We start from the raw sequence: 20,834 nt of genomic DNA, 5'->3' as shown, positions 1-20,834 counted from the left end.
AACTAGTAAAGCGGCCAACTTGGAGCCAATGGCTCGGCTCCGAACCCACGTGTAAGAATAAACAGCGAGATTGAAGAACTTCACATTAACCATTTTGGCTAAAGGAAAGTACCCAAGTATCTGTGATTATCTGTTGCTAAAAGGAAAAGAAACATTCAACTTGAGGGACAGAGGAATCTGGCCAAGGAGTAGGAGTGGCTGAATGTCAAATAGTAGCAGATTTTTCAGGGAAAAAAGGCTTTTGACTTTCAGCACATGGAGAACGCCTGTCTGCAAAAACTCTCCTAGAAGCCTTCTTGCCCCTAGAAGGCTGTTTAGGCTGCCTATGAACAAAAGAAGTCTTAGAATGATAATTTTCTGAAACTCAGGAAAAGAAGAGACAAAGATTTGTTTCAAATCCTGCATAAATTTAAGTTATGTACTCACCATAACTATGCATCTGTGTTGTCCATTTTCATTCTTCCTCAATGTATGGGTCTTGTATCCATCTCAGTCAATCTCTAAATTCCTGGATCTGACTCTCGAGCTCCTCCCTTTACCCATAATGTCCCTAATTTGCCAAATTACCTCAAATCAAGTTTGCTGCTGCTAAACATGCCAAAAGACATAAATGCTTATGATCATAACTAGAAAAACAGGATAGAAACAGAGTAGTGGCTCAAAGTGGGAACAATGTTTGGTTTTGTGAAGGGTAGATCCTGCCTGCTCAACTTGGTCGACTTCTTTGAGTCAGTCACCAGAGCTGTGGATGAAGACAAGGTGGTTCATACAGCCTACCTTGATCTGGCCAAGGCCTTTGATACCATTCCCCACTCAGGAATCATAGAAAAACTCACTAAGCTAGGCATCAACCACTATATTACTAGGTGGGTTGTAAACTGGCTCACAGACAGAACCCACAGTGTGAAAGTAGACGACTCCAAGTCAGACTGCCGACCAGTCATGAGTTGAGTCCCACAGGGATCAGTCCTGGGTCCTCTCCTGTTTGGTATCTACTTCTCAGAAGTACAGGCCAACACGGAGGGACTCTTGGCTGATAAAGTTCGCAGACGATTGCAAGTTGGGAGCCATTATTAACTCCCCAAGTGATGCTGACATCCTACAGAAAGGCCTCACTGAGACCAACAACTGGTGTCAGAACCATGGCCTTAAGCTCAATGCCAAAAAATGTGTCGTCATCCCCTTTGGGAAAACCCCAGTTCCCAGGATTTACCACACTGATGGTAGTCCACTAAACACAGAAGGCGTTATAAGAGATCTGGGAACACAGGCTGACAGCAACCTCTCTTTTGACCACCACATTGCTACTGTAGTCAGAAAGTCCTTCCATGTGGCACATCTCATTACTTAAGGTTTTGCATCCAGGAAGAAAGAGGTCATTGTCTCCCTCTACTCTTCCCTCATTAGGCCAATCATCGAGTACAATGCCCCATCTGGCATATACCTCACTAGACACCTGCAACAACTGGAAAGGCTGCAAAACTACCTCACAAAGAGGATCCTAGGCCTTAAACACTTGTCCTATATGGACAGACTCAAAATACTCCAACTATTCTCTGTCTCATATTGCCTACTTAGAGGCGATCTCTGCTTGACTTACAATGTCATGTCTTACCCAGCTCTGTCAGAAATGCTACTTCTAAAGAAATCCCAATCCCTCCGCACCACACACTCCAGAGACCTTAACCTCATTACCACAATCAACAGAATGTGCTGGAGGGACAGGTTCATAACTCAGTGACTACCCATGCTATGGAACAGACTTTCCATACATATCAAACAGAGCACCTCACTGGCCCTCTTCAAGAGAAATCTTGAAAAGTGGATGGGAAATAGAAAATTCACCCCAGGGATCACTCCAGTGGCTCTACTTGCCAGAGGCACTGGGGACTAAGGACGGGTGGCACGATGCCAGGGTAATCCTATGGGCTAGGCTTGTAAAGGCTCCAGGGTTATTAGCCTAGTACACACCTATGAACCACATACCTCACCAGGTCACTCCCAAGGGATAAGGAGAGGGGGACAGAGGGTGGGAGTTGAGGAAGAATGAAAATGGACAACAAAGATGCATAGTTATGGTGAGTACATAACTTAAACATCTGATATTGTCATTTTCATTCATTCCTTAATGTATGGGACAGAGTCCCCAGCTACGATAATCTTGGGTGGCCCTCATGGAAGGATATTCTGGAGCACTGTACAGCCAGACAGCCCTGTTCCTACACATGATGTCCAGCACTTCTTAGGAAGCAATTAAAAAAACAAATGCATACAGCATCAATGCACATTCAAGACATAAGGTTCGGTGACAATCCATCCCTATCATCCATTGCACATGAACAAACAGAACAATCTTCTCAGATATCCAGATGTCAAATCAATCTGCTTTCTTGCATAAACTGAGACAAAGTTCATCTTCAGCAGGCTGAAAAACTTATATGAAAACCAAGTGATGTTCCAGTGACTACATCCAGTTTAAAACCTACAATAGTCAAGGATGAAAGAATGTAGAAATCAATTACTGTGCAGTTCACAACCATCGCTATATATCAGCAGCTACAAGATACACTCAGGGACTCCAGGAAACAGTACCTCATTAGCATTTTGAATTTCAAACAAAACAGAAGTAGTATTTGTGAAACTTTCCTAATGCATGCACTTCAAAGAGACACACAAACTTTCTCTGAAATACTAACACACAACTTATAACAAAATTCTAAGATCTAAAAGATCAGATCACAACTTCTGCAAATTAATGTACACAATATGAAGGAAATGTCTTAATATATAAATGCAACTAAATAAAAATGTTTAGACTATGGAAACAAAAACTGCTAATTTAGAAACAAGAGAGTGGCACTATAATTTGCACTTCATAGGCATCTCTAGACAGTGGGCAGCCGCTGTGATGCAGCGGTTAGCTTTGCCGCCTCACAGCAAGAGGTTCTCCAGTTCGATCCTTGGCTGGGGTGCCTTCTGTACGGAGTCTGCATGTCCTCCCTGTGGTCACGTGGGTTTCCTCCGGGTGCTCCGGTTTCCTCGCACATCCCAAAGACAAGCTGTAGGTGGATTGGATACTCTAAATTGGCCCTAGGCGTGCGTGTGTGTGTGTGTGTGTGTGTGTGTGTGTGTGTGTGTGTGTGTGTGTGTGTGTGTGTGTGTGTGTGTGCGTGTGTGTGTGCATGCGTGTGTGCGTGTGTGTGTGTGTGTGTGTGTGTGTGTGTGTGTGTGTGTGTGTGTGTGTGTGTGTGTGTGTGTGTGTGTGTGTGCCTTCCGTGGAAGGTTGGGTGTCGGGCTGGCAACTCGACACAGTAAAACTCCACTGCCAATCATGAGCAGACAGGTGATGCTCTGTGGTGACCCCTAACCGGGAAAACGCCAGAAGAAGAAGGCATCTCTAGACAGTGTGATCAGCAGCAAAGGTCAGTGCAGTCACTATACAACATCAGTAATGAACTACTGAAAACTGATCTAACTACTGTCCAAAAGACATGAACAGTCACCATGCAGGACAACCTAAGCTAGATGCAGACAAAAATTACAGTTACATAAGTAAACTTAACTATAACAGTAGATACTCAAATAGATCACCACTGCAGTAATCTAAGCTATATGGAATGTCCTGCTAAGGTTGGACCAGCAGGCCAGCTTTCAAAGCTTCAAAGCACCTGCTGTGCACCTTAGCCACAGTACAGCAGGAGAAGAGCAGTATAAATTTAGTGACTAATACTTCAGAGACTTCTGTCTCAGAAGAGGAAGGCTACAATCCTGCCAAATAGGAACAGTAATAACAGAAATCCCATACCCTGGCATAAAAATAGCTAAAAAAAGAGAGGTTTACACAGAAGGTGTAGCTACTGTTACAGTGATCTATTCAAACACCTACTGTTATGGTAAGTTTTCTTAGACAACTATACTACGTTCATCATTAGAACCCTGTTGTACTAGCCTAAGCTATATGGGACGAGTACCAGAGCTTAGAAAAAAATGGAGGCGGAAGAAGGATCAGATTCCAGGATCTTTTGAAGAATACTCCTAAGCAAGCCTGCTCTAGACTACAGAAATAATCTAGTTTGCAGTGCTTGGTAAAGGTTTTGGAGATGACCAGGTTGCTGCCTCTAGTACATTTCTAGAGTACACCCATTTCCAAAAAGTAACAAAAGTAGCTAGAGCCTTGGTAGAATGGATCTTAACCTTGCCTGGAAGTGTCATTTTAAAGTGAGAATAACAAAAAGAGCATGAGACAACTATTTAGAAATTGTCTGCTTTAATACTGAATGCACCTTTTTCTTACCTTCATAGGAAATAAACACTGAAGCGAAGTAATGAATGTTTTTTCCTGCCTAGTATCGGCGTTGCTTGTGGACATTCAGCGTGTGTAAAATTCTCTCTTTAGATTTTATGTTCTGTTAAGAAAACCAGGAGATGAATTCCCTTACTCACTGTAAACACTAAAACAACCTTAGGCACAAAGGAAGGATTTGTTCTCAGTTACATTATCCTTGCGAAAAATGAGCCAAAGGTGACTCAATATAATAGCCTGAAACTCAGATATTCAAGTTGTAAAAGTCAGATCAAGGAGTAACACTGTTTTCCAAATAAAAATAACTGCAGATAGCCTCATGAGCAGGTTGAAAAGGAAAGTGCAAGTTTTTCCAGTTCAAAAATAAGATCCCAAGAAGGATTCACTTGCCTCCTAAGTTGACAGATACAAAACACACCCCTTTCAAAAACTGTTTTACTTGAGACATGTTAGAAACGGAGGATCTTAGAATAGACAAGCACAGATGGCCTGAAGCTGAATCTTTGACAGAGTAAAAAAGGTCAGAGGATAATCACTCCCACAAATACTACAGAACCAAGAAGTCTAAGCCTTTGAAAGGGTCCTGGTTCTTGTCAGGGCACCAAATGAAAAAATCTCTTCCACTTACTCCTACATGATTTTATTGGTAACTGGTTTCTTGTGCTTCTTTTACATCTGCTGCATGTCCTCAGAAATAAATGTACTAATTCTATCATCCAGGCAGTCTTTTGAAGATGCTGAAGGTTGGAAGTATAGCAAACAACACATCTTGTATGAGTAAGTCTATTCTGTGAGGAAACTTGTGGTAATTACCCATGGCCATTTTCATAGTAAGGGAGAATCACTGATGCCTGGGCCAAAAGAAGGGCACCACAGTTATTCTTGGAGAGTCCTTCTGCAACTTTAGAAGAACCCTGAATATCAGAGAAAAGTGTGCTAAAGAATGCAGGAACATTCTAGATCATGAGATCCAAAGGCATATGTCTTCCAGGCCTGTGTGAAAGGAGCCTGGGGTAGAATTTAATTGTCTGTTGTGGCTGGAGGCAAACAGATCTACACCATCATCTTACCTCTAAATCAGAAGATCTATATCTCTCCACAGATGGAACAATCTTTGGAAGACTCTCAAGTGCAACTTCCATTAGAGTGAGTTACTCCTGGTCCTGCTCAGCTTGTCTGTCATATGTTTTGCTCTGATGAAAAGTTAGTAGCCTGGAGGTACAGACTGAACTCAGTCTCTAAATCCCAGGCTAACACAGCTAGTATGTAAAGGGGGGGCAGGAACTGGTCCCCCCCTTGTTTATGTACAACATCACTGCGGTATTGATTGTGATTACTAGCAGAGGGTCTGGAGTCCAAAATGGTTCAGAGATTTGACAGCAATTGTTAAAGCCATCACTCCTTTGACATGCATGCATTTTGCTTTGTTTTTGTTTATTCTACAGGCTCCTGACTTTCACTCACTCAGACACAGCTCTGCAATTAAAGGTTCATAGGTGAATACTTGATTAACTGCTCTGAAGGGTCATTTTAAGCCTAGCTAATAATCTGAAGTTAGAATCAAACCCGGTACCTTTCCTCTGTAAAGTGAAGATCTTAACCATTATGCCAGACTCAAATGCTTACAGATTGACTAGGGTCTTAAAGAGAAAAAAGGGAGACCTGGGATGACAGACAGCTGATTCACCCATCATAGTAACTTATTCTTCACAACTCCCCAATATTGGAATTTGAATTGAAAGGGGCTGCTGGTGTTGGGTCCAAACTGATTTCATAAACTAATAAACATTCCTCATGTGAAATTTGGCCAGAGGAATAGTAGAGGCATGAAACCTAGAATTCTGAGATATTTCCTGGCAGATGCCGACATCTGGCAGCAAAATATTAAGACACTGCTCTTTGCAACATTCTACTTTGTTCTGAGGAAGAAAAGTCATTATGAGAGATGTGTCCAGTAGACATAAAAGAAACACTATCCTGTGACATGGGATAAGAGAAGATTTTGGTATACTCTCCTGAAAACCCAGGCTGAGATTTTTTTTTTTTACCCAAGACAGAGATTCTTGACAACTTGTGAAAATATCCACAAAACTATGTCAGTTGTATATAGATTTGGAAACATATGAATGCACTGAAACCAACAATGGACTATTACAGAAGATAGGCATTTTGTAAACACTTAAAGGTGTTGACAAACCAAAGGGAAAAGCAGAACACTGAAAATGTAAAACTTACACAGAAATACATAAAAAGCAGCTATAATCTTTGAGAACTGAGAACTGGAATGTGATGTGAAGGTTTAGAAATAATGATGTAGGACAGGTCTCCAGGGTTCTTCTTTCTATGGCACTAGAAAGATCCTTGAATGAAATAATTTCCCTCTTAATTCTGGGGGAACAGGTTCTATAACTCCCTGATACAGCATCTAATCCAGGATAGGGGGAACCAGAATGGTTTGATTAGCTGGATGAAGAGGAAACCCTTGAAAAAGAGGAAGGGAGCTGCACTGTCAGTTATAGCCTTCTTGAATGATTTTCAGACTCCTAGTGTCTGACATTATCTGGTACCACACGGAAAAGTGAATACTTAGACTTGGGAAAGCTTTACAGGATATCAGGGTGGGAAGCAGAAAGCACATGAAGGGGCATATAGTCAGTCTTTTTTCTAAGACTGTTCTTGGTTTTGGGAGAATCTTCCTTTCCTTTTTAAACCTCCCTGCCATTGCCTTTTGAAATTCTGTTTCCCTATGTCTGGCTGCGACTGTTTATTCTGTTTCCTGAAAAATGAACCTGAACTAGAAAACAAGTTTCAATTACATTTTGACAAGGAGGGTTGAAAAATCTGGGTAACCCTCTGAATGAACCTTTTCCCACACCTCCAATCTTTTAAGGGCCTCAGCAGAGGAAGCACCAGATAACATCTCTCTATCCTGGGAGCATTCAGGATCTCAGTGTGGATATCCTTTAGTAAATTCTGAGAAATTAATCAGGCAAATCTTATCACTGACTCCACAAAAAATGTTCTAGAAACAACATCAGCAGTGTCATAAGCACATTTTAGAGAATTCTTGGTTGCCTAAAGCAGAAGATACTAATGAATTCAGAGATGCCTTAATCTTTGAAGAAGATAGGCCAACGATTAACTTTTTCATATTCTCAAAGGAAGTCAGCAGAAACTTAAGACATGTGAGCCTGACAATTCAAATATTCTGACTGCAAAAGTAGTAGTATAAACTTTCTTCCCAACCTACCATGGCTTTTCCCAGCTTGTCAGAAGTAATAAGGTTAGCTGCTTTAAGGATTTGGGAGAAGTGGATTTTTGACAGAAAACTTACCCAGGCCATTATCAAAATAATGAGCAATATGTGACCTGCTATTAGAAAAAAAGGAATCTGTGGGACCAGGGCACATTATAATTTATCAGACATTCTGGAGCAGGTGGCTGACTGTCAGGCAAATGCTGGCTGCAAAGAAATCTCTAAGGCTGGCAATACAGCAGAAACAGCTGCAGGCTGAGTAAAATAATTTTGTAACAAAACATAATATTTTTGCTGGGCTTCTGGTATTTCTTTTGCTTCTAGCAAAACAAGCATTTCATTCTGGCAATAGCATAAAAAAATACATCACTTCATAAATCCTGTCCCTCAGACTGGTGATCAGAACATGACAGAGAGAGAGAGAGAAAATAAATATTTCCTTTATGAATGAGTGGAAGATTCCACATGGACAACTGAAAAGCTTTAAATAAACCTTTAATAAAGCCAACCGGTCCCCTACCTGCTTTAGGAAAAGCTAAATGTTTAACTTTATGTTTCCTTCTTCTGGAAGATCTCACAAAAGCAGCATCTTGAAAGCTCATCCCTTCCCTAGGAATGAAGCAGCATCACCTGATCCCATTTCTGATAACAAGAATAGTTCTCCCATTCCTGACATGGGTAGCTGAACAGCAACAGAGGATGTGCCTGCCTCCCTCCCAGTCCTTAGTGGCTTCCTGAGGAACAGCACCAGAGGAAAGAAGAGAAAGTGATAAGCAGTCTGAGGAACAACAGATGGCCACGATAGAGTTAATCATCAGTGACTGAGGTGAAGGAGAAACCAGAATCAAGACCAAAGCCTCAAAATATAGCATTTCTCTTCTTGTGGCTCAGTGATCAAGTCACTGGAACCCAGGTCCTTGTCCTTGCCACAATGGGGGTTTGACAAGTGATTAGTGCAGCTTTGAAGACTCAGTCCTACCTTTTCACAGAAAATTTAAGTTCTAAGGTAAAAGTTTTTAGTGACAACCACCACATACTACCTTCAATCCCCAACAACACTTTTTGACAGAAAAGTAAAACTTTTAATCACAAAATGTGACAAATAAAGGACTCCACATAGGGACTAACGACTCTCTGTCTACTGATAAATGTGTCTGACAGTTGTGTAACAGAGTTTAGGATACTTGGTGAAACAACCTAACAGGAAAAATAAATTTTGGGGCAACTGCCCCATAACCACAAGTCCTAGTCCAAGCTACAAGTTTTGACCAAAAAGTAAAACTTTAACTCAGAAAATCAGTAATTTGAAAGACAATAATGACCAAAAAAATATGTGGTAAAATTTTTAATGACAACTACTAAAAACCCCAGTTATAGCCTTCAGCAAATACTTCTGACAAAAAAGAACAACTTTTCTTCACAAAAAATGATGACGTGGAAGGGATTCCCCAATGAGGTACTTATCTGCCCAGCCTTAGTAAAGCACTAGCAAGACTGCTCTCCTTGAGCTATTTAGTGGCTACGGCATGTAGATGGTATCCTACGGAGTTGAAAGCTGGCCAGCTGGTCCGATCCTTGACAGGACGTCCTATATAGTTTAGACTACTGAAACAGTGATTTAATGATGAACATCAATAATACCAAAATTATGTGCTTTTCACAATAAAAATACGGAGAAATTAATTGTTTGAACAATTTTGATCTTTAAGAATCTCCATACAGACTTCAAAGAAAAAGGGACAGCCTTCAGTAACATTGCAGAAAATGATATGGCAGCAAATAATTTCAATCAACTTCATCTTTACAGCTGGACTAGAAATTAAATAGAAAAATTTAACATTACTCTTTGACAATCCCCAGAACGATGAACAGAACTAACAGTAGTGACAAAACATATAGAAATAAGCTCTTCTTTCATCTAGAATGGTTTCAGCTCTCCTAGATACTTTTAGAAATTTCCATGCAAGAAGCTAAAATCTTGCATTCCCTTATGTTGCTTTTTTCTTTTTCATTTTAATCTTTCTTCTTATCAACACCTTTACTAAATTATCACTTAGGCCATAGGCATATACATATTAGTAAAAAAACACATTATAATTTTTCTGCTTACATTATAAATTACATGTTTTCTTTCTTTCTTTCTTTACAACTTTCCTTCCATCCAACATTACATAAATTGCTCAATGCCTGCCTTGCCTTAAACCTCACACATCATCCTAAAGATTATTCTGCATGTACTGTTCCCACAAATTCCATTTATTTATATGTAATTTGTCCTTCCCTTTTTTAACAATTTCTCTTCCAGTTCTTTTATATTTTTTACAATATTCAACATTTTAAATAAGGCTGGTTTACATACTTATTTCCTTTTTCTAGTAATTGTTCTTTTGTTAGCCAACAGAATTAAACTTAGTAAGGCTTTACTATGTCTAAGCAAGTCTGGTCCTACATCCCAACTCAAAAGAATAATTTCCTTAGTTACAGCTATTTGGTCCTCCAATATTTCTGACAAAGTACTCTGTAGGGAATTTTTAAATCTGAAAACTCCCAGAAATATGTTCCCAGTTACCAATTTCTTCCCCAACCCATGTCCAACATTTGTCATCTACCTGAGGAAGAATTCTATAAAGCCTGTGTGGGGTACAAAACATCTACACAAACTCTTTCAAGAAAAAAAATCTAAACCTTTTGGACTTCGCTACATACTTGGGAGCCATAAACATGTGTCCAGTCATTCTCCTGTAAACTGCTTCTCCTGTCCCTCTTCTCATCTTTTCTAACTTCCTCTGACCGATTCTTGTAGTTACCATGCAATATGTATATGCCCTACCAATTATCTCATTTTTTTTAACAGCAGCTTCTCTTCTAGATTTGAGAAAAAACTCTACATGAGCAGGTGTTTCACTAAGGATTCTCATATCATTTTCCCTTAGCCTATACTCTGATATCAATCCCTGATAGGCAAGGCAGTTTCTAACCTGCAGTGCAAATCATCTCACTCTATTACCTTTCACTCTATAGTTATTTGCTCCCAAAAGCTTGGTGCTTTTGCCAGTTTTCTCCAGTAAATTCTAACCCCCTCTTGCCTGTTTTCTATACTCATATTTGCAGTCATCCCTGTGTCAAAATCTCCTTTCTCAGCTCTCATGTTAGCTTAGTTCCTGAATACATTCTGCAACATTATGAATATAATATTCTGTATGGTGGTTATTATTCTTTTTAAGAATCTGCATGCAAAATTCCACTCTCTCTTTATTTTATGAACCCCCCTGCTTCATCTTTATCCCTTTCCACTTTGAGTTATAATCTTGTGCTTGTGTTGTGTGTAAGCGTCTTAACTGTGTGGCTCAAAAATATCCCTTCAAATCAGGTAATTCTAAACCATCCTGCTCTACTGGGAGGATCAACATATCCCACTTAACTCTTGCCCTCTTTTCCTCCAACATAAATTCAACTCTATTAACTGTTGTCCACATTTTCTCCTCTGGTTGATAAAATATGTCTGATCTGTATATACATCTAAAGGGACTACAATATTTTCACTACTTGTACCTTATTCTCCAAATCCATATACAAGAGCTTCCAGTTTCTTACTGCCTTTTATTTAGTCTATTCTCACATCTCCTTAGCTGCCATAAGAGAAACCGTTTAAATCTGTAGTCTTAAACACTTCATCTTATCATGTCCACATACATATGGGTATTTCTAGTGAGTAAAATGAATCCAAATGGTTACAGCTCAAACTTTGAGAACTGAAACACCAAATAACCAGAAAAGACTTCCACCAACTCTAGAATGGGAACCCAATAAATAACGACAAACTGGTAATCCAAAAAGTAGTATAAAAACTGGTTTATTCAAATATTTCATCACTGATGGCCCTTATTAAGTCACAGGGATACTCCCTTTCTACAAACATTGTTTCCAGTTTAGTTCTTTCAATACTGAATAAGTTCTTATCAGAAATCATACAGGCCACTCTTATGAACTGCCCTTTTACAAGTCTTTTCTTTTGAAAAAAATGGGTGTGAACTTTTGAAGTGTAAATAACTATTTGAAAACGGTCTTCTGTATATATTGGATACCTTTTGTTCCTTTAATAATAATGGTATCCAGACAGTTTATCTGCTTGTTGTCTGCTTGGTAAGTGAAATTCAAAAAAAGCAGTTGTTCCATTGAATATTCAAGAAATTCTGAGACAGCATCTGAACCCCCATCCATAAGATGAATTTGCCATCTAAAAACCTTAAGTACAACTTAACGTACTTGAAAAATGGAGAAGGAAACAGATATTTACTTTCCCATGCAAAAATCACTAAGTTTCCAAATATGGTGGTGAAAGCTGCACCCATTGCCACAACTTTGGTTTGTTTAAAAATCTCACCCTCAAACCAAATGAAGTTAGAATTATCTCCATAAGTTCAAGCAGAAAGCTGATGTCACCAGATACCAAAAAGTCAAAACCTACAAGAGCTTGGATGTCCAGCGAAAGTGGATGAGTGTCTGGGAAGTTTGTGGCAGATCAGGTGTTAAAATGCATTTAAAACCTACATCTGATGTAGGATTCATTGAAAGTGGGAAACTTCTGCTTTTCCTGAGGAGCACTGACCTTGGAGTTGATTAATTAATGGCAGTGAAGAAGGCAAAGACTTCAGTATGCTCCACAGGTCAAACAAGAGTTTTGATTCTGCTTCAAAATAATTTTTTTTCAGATTCAAGTAGAATACCAACTCATTTATAAAATCATACCATAGAACCACAATGAATGCAACATAAATAGAAAGTTAAGAAAATCTACCAGCAATTCCTGAAAAACAGGAAAAAGCCAGAATACATGGAAAAGAATTACATAAACAAAATGAAAATGCAAACTCATCACAGCAGTTGCCAAGGACCAGGAATGAATCCAGAATCTGTGAGGCACTAATAATTCATTTCCCAAAGGTATGCTGTTACATTTAAATGTTTAATCTTAGTCTATACCATACCTCTCAGTCGTACCGAATTCCCCGGTATTTACCGGTTTTGAGGGCAAAATAATGGGGTGCCACGAATTTCCGAGTGGCCCCTTCAATTCCTGATTTTTTTTTAATTTATGGTTGACGTAATGATCAGCTTTGTAATTTAGGCAGCGGCTGACTGCTTGTCAGATTTGGACATGAGAACCTAATGATTCCTCACAAGTAGGCAGCGGCTGACTGCTTGTCAGATTTGGACATGAGAACCTAATGATTCCTCACAAGTAATGGTGCTGCAAAATAAGCTAAGTTATGTTCGTTTTTTTTTTTTAAATGTTATTGCCATACCTCTCATCCTCTTAGAACAAGAAATCCGGACAAAACCATAAGTAATGTTGTGACAAATGCCCCAAAACAGGGATGATTTTTAAATATTGCTCTTAGAAACTTAGAACATTGACAGAATAAAGTACAGTTTTGTACCTACCATAAATGTAGATGTTCGAGTGCACATACTGCTGCAGTCATTACACTTGGGTTATCCTGCTGTCAGGCGGGTCCTCGGTCGGCTGAATTCCAAAGTCTTGGTCCGGCGTCAGTTGTCGTCGCTTCTTCCCTGACGTCAGAGCGGCAGGGGTATAAAAGAGGCAGCCGACGCCATTTTCTTCAGTTTTTCTTGCCCCAGATGTCAGGTGCCCCCAAATAGGCAGGCAATACATGATGTTATGCAAACTTACATAAGTAGATAAACCCAATCAGTAGTTGTAAGCAAATACACCATATAGGAGTACCCCAAGTTGGATGTATGCTAGAGGTGTTTGTCATAAGCCCTGTCCTGAGAGGGGATGGAGGGAGGGAAACCTGGACTGCAGCAGTATGTGCACTTGAACATCTACATTTATGGTAGGTACAAAACTGTACTATGTTCATCGTGCTATACTGCTGCAGTCATTACACTTGGGTGAATCCCAAAGCTATGGAAGGGTGGCTGGTATTAGGCTGAATGAGGAGGGGCTAGAATGCCCTGCAGGACTGTGGTGGCAAAGCCCGCTCTAGATTTAGAGTATAGTGGCAGGTGGTAGTGCTTGGTAAAAGTGTGCACTGAACTCCAAGTAGCTGCTTCCAAAATGTCCTTGGTTGGGACCCCCCTGAGATATGCTGCTGAGGTAGCTGTTGCCCTGGTGGAGTGTGATCTGATGTATCCTGGCACTGTTTTCCCATGAAATGAATAGCAAAAGTGGATGCAGTGGGCTATCCATTTTGAAATAGTCTGTTTGGAAATAGCCTTTCCTTGAACACCAGCAGCATAAGGCACAAAAAGTTGTTCAGATTTTCTGAATGACTTTGCCCTGTCCAAATAGTATCGAAGTTGTCTGTGAATGTCCAAGGAGTGAAGTAGTCTCTCCCCTTTATTCTGGGGGTTTGGATAAAAGGTAGGTAAATGGATAGCCTGATTCAAAGCCACACTGCATACTACCTTTGGCATGAAGGTAGGGTTGGTACGTAAAGAGACTCTGTCCTGATGGAAAATGAGGAAAGTTTGCACTGCCATAAGGGACTGTAGCTCCGAAACCCTGCGTGCTGAGCTGTTTTCCATGACAAGTATTGCAGTTCTGCTGAGGAGGCAGGTTCGAAAGGAGGTAATGTCAATTTTTCCAGTACGAAGTTAAGGTCCCAAGCTGGAGCTGGTGGATGTCGTGGGGGCCTTATATTTTTTGCCCCTCTGAGGAACTGTCTTAGTAAAGGATGTGAGAATAAAGGAGGATCCGTATTGTAATGTGCTGAAATAGCTGAGGCGTGGATTTTGATGGATGAGAAGGAAAGGCCACTGTTTAACATGTCAGCTAGGTACTGTAGAATCTGAGGTATATTTAATATACAAGGATTTAGGCCTTTTGCTTGGTTCCATGCACAAAATCGCTTCCATTTGCCTGAGTAAGTTTTTCTGGTACTGGGTCTCCTGGCCTCCAAGATGACATTCTGGACCTCCTTTGAGAGGAGTGTAGATTGATAAGTTAAGGTATTTTCCATGCAGCTAGATTTAGTGTCCTGAGCTGACTGTGGAGGATCTTGTAATTTTGCTGAGACAACAGAAGTGGGAATTGAGGTAGGATCTAAGGTGGTGAATGAGATAGGCTCTTTAGGAGCGGGTACCAGTGCTGACGAGGCCAGTCTGGAGCAACGAGAATCATTTGTGGCCCCTCTGCTCTGACTTTTAGTAAAACCTTTGTCAGTAGAGGTAGAGGTGGGAAGGCATAGGTTGTCAATGTTGTCCAACTGAAAGATAGAGCCTGTGGATGATAGGTCCTTGTGCAGAATTTTTTTCAGCTGGTAATTGCTGTGGGAGGCAAATAGATCTATGTCTGGCTGTCCCCATATCCGTGCTATCATTGAGAATACTTGAGGGTGTAACTCCCACTCCCAGGATCTGTCATATTTCTGCTTAATTTGTCTGCCAGAATGTTTTCCTTTCCTGGCAGGAATTGCACTTGTAGTTGTACTTGTAAGGCCAATGCTGTGTTCCACAGGGTCATTGCCTGTCTGCACAGGGGGTAGGAATGCGTGCCTCCCTGTTTGTTTATGTACCACATAACTGTGGTGTTGTCTGTTCTTATTAATAGTTGACCTGGATGCAATAGGTCCTTGAAGGCTGTAAGAGCATTTTGTACTGCTAGCATCTCCTTTTGGTTGATGTGAAGGTGCATGTGTTTTTGAGACCATCTTCCTTGAATGCACTGACCTGCCATGTGTGCTCCCCAGGCATAGTCTGAAGCATCTGTTGTGATGGTTTGATTTGCTTGAGGTATGCAGAAAGGGAGACCCGTGTTTCTTTGGCATGCTTAAGCCCACCACAAAAATTCCTTTTGAAGGCATGGAATGAGTGGTATAATTGTTTCCAGGCTGTGTTTGTGTTGAGACCATAAGTTTTTCAGGTACCATTGTAGTTTCCTCATATGCAGCTTTGCAAATGGTATTAGTAGAATGCAGGATGCCATGAACCCCACAGCCTGCAGGATTTTCCTTGCAGTAAGCTGGGTTAAAGTTGTCATTTTTCTGAAGTATTGAGACAGTTGCCTTTGCTTGTCTGGCGTGAGATAAACCATTTGGGCCATTGTATTTAAGCTGGCACCCAGGAATATTATCTGTTGTGAGGGTATCAGTTTTGATTTCTTTTTGTTTACTGTGTACCCTAGGCAATTTAACATTTTTATTACAAATGCCAAATGCTGTAGTAGAATGTCCTTGCTGTCCGCTTGGATCAGGCAGTCGTCCAGATATGGGTAGATTTGTATTCCTCGTTGTCTGCAAAATGCAATTACTGATGCCAGGCATTTCGTAAATACTCTGGGTGGAGTAGATAAGCCAAAGGGCAATGCAGAGAATTGATAATGCGTTGTACCTGCAAGACATCTGAGGTATCTTCTGCAATCTTGTCTGATAGGGACATGCAGGTATGCCTCCTTGAGGTCCAACGTTACCAGCCAAGACTCCTTGCCCAACATCCTTGCCCAACATGGGAAGAAGCTGCTGTAATGTGCGCATCTTGAATTTTGGTACCTCTAAGTACATGTTCAGGATAGATAGGTCTAAGATGGGTCTCCAGTCTTTGTCCTTCCTTGGTACCAGAAATAGTCTTGAATAAAAACCTTGACCTTGTTCTTTTGTAGGTACCTTTTGAATTGCTTTCATATCCATGAGAGCGGAAATTTGTTTTTGTGCCTCTGCCCATTGATTTTGTGGCAGGGTTGCCATGCCTTTCATTTTTGGAAGGGTATGAAAGTGGAATCTGTAGCCTCTGTTTATGATGTCCAGAATCCATTTGTCCTGTGTAATAATGTGCCAATTGTCTGAAAATAAGGCCAGTTTTCCACCCAAAGGTGCTGCCATTGAATGTTTGTTTGGCAGGCGTAGGGGGAAGTCATTGAGCTTGCTTCCTGAATGGTTGATGCCTTTCTTCTCCACCACTTGGAGTTGTTGTTTGCCATTGTCTAGGTCTGTAAGAACCTTGTGGTTGTCCTCTGCCCCTGGGGCATCTGTACCTACCCCTTTAGGGTCTGTCAGTGGTTGGAAAGGACCAGTTCTTTGATGGCCAGTTTCTGCTGAAGCGAGGAGGTTGTACCTGCAAGAAATCTTTAACTGTTTGCATAGATTTTGCCTTTTCTTCCATTTTCTTTAAAACCTCCTCTGCTTTGACACCAAATAATACATCCTTTTGCAATGGTGCATCCAATAACTTTGCTTTTACATGGTCTGGTAAGGTTTGCTCTTTCAGCCAAGCATGTCTATGCATCACAGAGCCAGTAACAGCTGCTCTACATGAGGCCTCCAATGAATCAAAACCACACTGTAAAGTATGTTTTCCCACTTGTTCTGCTCCATGCAATAAATCCTGCATCTCTTTTAAATCTGGTTGATCTGTTTGTGTCATCTTAAGTTTCAATTGGGAGATCAAAAACTGCTGGTATTTTAGCATGTGAAATTGGCAGTTTAATGCCCTCATGGCTAAAGTGGCAGAAGTATACACCTTCTTCCCCCATCTTTCTAATGCTCTGGAATCTCTTTCAGAAGGTAAAGGATTTTTTGCAGTAGAGACCTTAATCCCATTAGGACCCTGTGAAATGGTTTCTGGGTCAGCAGCAGGGCTTTTATACAAAAACTGGTGGGAATCAAGGACCCGGTAGCATCTGTCTAGTTTAACTGGGGCAGGAGGCAAGGCTTTTCTTAGAATCTGAGTAATCCTGTCCTTCCCAGTGGAAGTGTTCCCTCAAGGTATGCAAGGTTTCCCTGAAAGAATAGTCCTCTGGGGGGGAAAATGAGGGAATTGATTCCTCTGCATCAGAGTCTTCATAGGGAGAATAGGAGTAATCCTGGTCCTCATAAAAACCTGAGGTAATGGAAGCTTGATCTGAGGAAGGGTAGTCTTCCTCCAACCTGGGTATTTTTTCTAAGGGGGGCTGAGAACCCCTGATAAGAGTAATTAAATCCTCAGCCATCTTGAGCATCTGCTTTTTAGGCATGGGTTGCTGAGAGGGGGTCTGAGGACCCTGTTTCCTAATTTTCATAGGGGCTTTAGATTTTGAGTAAGATTTAATGGTAATAGAAGTAGGCTTGAAAACGCCTTCAGAAGCTGAAGGCCTAGCTAAATTTTCTGGTTCCCCGCCAAGAGTGGCGTCGGTGTCTAGAGAGGTAATCGGCTCCGGAGGGCCTGCAACTTCAGATTGAGAGGTCGCCGGTAAAATAGATTCAGCGGTAGTCAGGGGCTGCGAAGGCGCATCACTGAGAACCGGAGATCCAGCGGCAGGCCTAAGCGTGGTCTCGGTATCCGTTTTGGGCCTCGGATGCCTATCTTTATCTTTGCGTTTTTTCATTAAGCCTGGTGTCGGAAAATCCGACGACATGCTGTAGTTAAATTTTTTGCCAAAGTAATGAAGGGCGAACTCCGCCTGACGTTTTATAGTGCGTTTATTGAACCTAGCACAAAAGCGGCAGCCCAAGACGTCGTGGTCTGGGCCTAGGCAAGGAATACAGTATGAGTGAAAATCCTTATGCGGTATTTGCTTCCCACAAGAAATGCAACTATTAACTTTGTCTGACATCGGTCTGAGGCAAGAAAAGTTTCCCCAATGGGGTACTTAGCTTTAGAGAAGACTTCGGCTGAAATCCTTTTCGGAAATCTCAGGAGCTGGCCGACCGGCACTTGCGAACTGCTTCTGCTTTGGGCACCACGCGGCAAGAAAGACTGAAGAAAATGGCGTCGGCTGCCTCTTTTATACCCCTGCCGCTCTGACGTCAGGGAAGAAGCGACGACAACAGACGCGGGACCAAGATTTTGGAATTCGGCCAACCGAGGACCCGCCTGACGGCAGGATAACCCAAGTGTAATGACTGCAGCAGTATGGCACGATGAACATCTAATTTAGCATTAACGTGAATTTTCTGAAGGGTATGAAAACTGAAACTCAAATATCTGTCATTACTTCCTGACTTCAGTCTTTAATGATTTGCCAAACAGACCAAAAATACAGTGCAAAAATCACTTGAAAGGTATTGTCATGGCAAGTGTTTTTGGCATTAATGCTATCAGCATACTCATGCATGTTTTACAGTAACCCTACATACCTCTCAACTGACTCAGTTTTTAGCGCTGTCCCTCTTAATCCTTGCTAAAACTGACTTTTGGACAAAATGAAGTAGATTGCACTTAATAAATAATGAAAATAATGCATGTAATACATGTTCTCTTATTTCAATGTCTCTTTTTAATAGTACTACTATTTTAAAAATGTCTCAGTTTATTTCTGGATTTGTCCCTGATTCTATTAAGATTTATCCAAGATTAGTTGAGAGCTGTGTAACCCAATGTAACCCAATATACATTAAATTTGTGTTAACCTATAAGCTGCTGCAGTCCATCGGGAAGATAAACTAGATTTCAGCAACATTTAGTACCTCTTACAGTGTGCTTTTCTGGGATTCCCCGTGCACTTGTTGCCCCATGGATGGAATACACACAGTGATCAGTGAGCATCTGGTCACAGATCAGCCAGGTAAGGCACAGCGGCAGCCCTCGGATGGTATTAATGGACGTGACATGTTATTTCCTGGGTAATCCTCCAAGCTGCGCTCCTTTCAGACATGCACCAGTATGCCATCCTGTACAGATATTATTGTGATCAAAGTTTCAGAATTACTTTTGGGTGTTGTGTGGCCCAGTTTAGCTGGCGCTTCCCACTAAGTTCTTGTAACAGCTCCAGTTACTGCTGCTTGGTCTGGGAAGTGATCCATTCATGAAATCATTGCTTCCCACCCTGACATATTACTGTCAGATGAAGTCCGGGCATGCCTCGCTGCTGAAGCTAGATGTAAATAGTTACAACCTGTAACAGAGCTGAGCCACTATTAGTGCCCCACCTACATGGCCGAACAGCTTACTGCACCAGAGGCTCACCCAAATATTGTTACTGCTATTGTGAGTGGGATCTGGACAGGGATTCAGGGAACCATTACCAAAGGCAAACTAAATCTCTTTACTTGACATGAGACAGATTCCAAATGAAGAAGATGCCGAATTCTTGAATTCCTAACGAAAGGTCCATGAAATTCACAGGCATTGCTGAGGAGGTTACAATATCTTGCTTGCTCTGCCTCTGTGACTGTCCACGCCAAAATATGTGATTTTATGACAACTTTGAGGGTTCAGATCAGATCATTAAACAGTTTTCAGATATTGCAGTTAGTTACAGAGATTTCTTTTTAGAAAATATACATTTATTTCATACATAGAAGATTACAAATAGATTGCTGCTGGTCATAGCCAAGTTATTAAAGTGATCGAGATGTGGAAGGCAACAAATTTATCCCAACCCAAGGCCAAGAGCAAACCTCTTTATGCAGGACAGTCCCTATATGTAATAAATTCACCCCTAAGCAAAACTAACTATCCACCGTGAAAATTAATTTGCCGCTGCATTGCAACCCCTAACTATGTCAGTAAAGTAAGTATCTTAAGTTAACAGGGGTTTAGACGGTACCTCTCTCTGTCACCACTGTAGAACTTTAATTTTATTAGAGCTGGAGCCTGGCCTGGAGGGAAAAATAAGCTGAAACAATTTCATATTTGGTAACCAAAGCAAAGATAATCTATTAGTACCCAATGACTATTTATTGGTAATGGCATACTAACATGTAGAGTTCTTGCATCTTCTTTCCTCAGCTTCTTTCCACAGAAAATGAATTTCTTGTCTCTGGAGTACAGATATAATAGCAGTTTAAACTGTAATAAGCAACTAGTTGTTTGTTTACAGAAATATAGACCATGAGACATTTGTTTTATTACTAGTAATGAGAAGATTTGTCTTTTGCTGTCTTGTAACTTCAGTAACATGATGGTTTAGATCCAGTAAGTACTAGTTTTATGGTCTGCTTTCACACTAAGTAGTATACCAATTATTTTGTTTTAGGATGACAGTGACTATGGACGTGCTTTGAAACTGGTTGAAGAACTGCCAAAAGTGCGGGCATTCGTTTTCTTTTTTAAATGATTTGTGTTTTGTGACATTATACACTGCTCTGATAATAACAGGGTTGGTCTTTAGGAAATGTTTCATGTTTGTTAGTTAGTGAATGTAGTTTCATAACACAGTCTCGCCTTTCTTCCTTTGCAGTCGTATTGCCGTTACATCAAGGTCAACTGTACTTCTCAACTGTCCCTGATTTTTACTCAAATTTTACCTCTATCTTGTGACTTTTGGAGAAAAGATAGTGAATAAATCTTAATAGGTAATGACAATAATTTGAGTTACAGACTTATTTTATT

The 20,834-nt window shown here is 40.8% G+C and overlaps 1 protein-coding gene across 1 annotated transcript in view; it reads right to left on the bottom strand.

The window, feature by feature from the left end:
• The window catches only part of CEP290 (centrosomal protein 290), a 3,346,332-nt gene that overhangs the window by 822,924 nt on the left and 2,502,574 nt on the right, over positions 1 to 20,834 (bottom strand). The window lies entirely within an intron of this gene.

Source organism: Protopterus annectens, chromosome 11.part0 (genome assembly GCF_019279795.1).
Source record: "Protopterus annectens isolate FY-2018-M chromosome 11.part0, PAN1.0, whole genome shotgun sequence".
NCBI classification, from domain to species: Eukaryota; Metazoa; Chordata; order Ceratodontiformes; family Protopteridae; genus Protopterus; species Protopterus annectens.
Note: the sequence above shows the minus strand (reverse complement) of the source record. Positions and strands in the feature narration are given on the sequence as shown.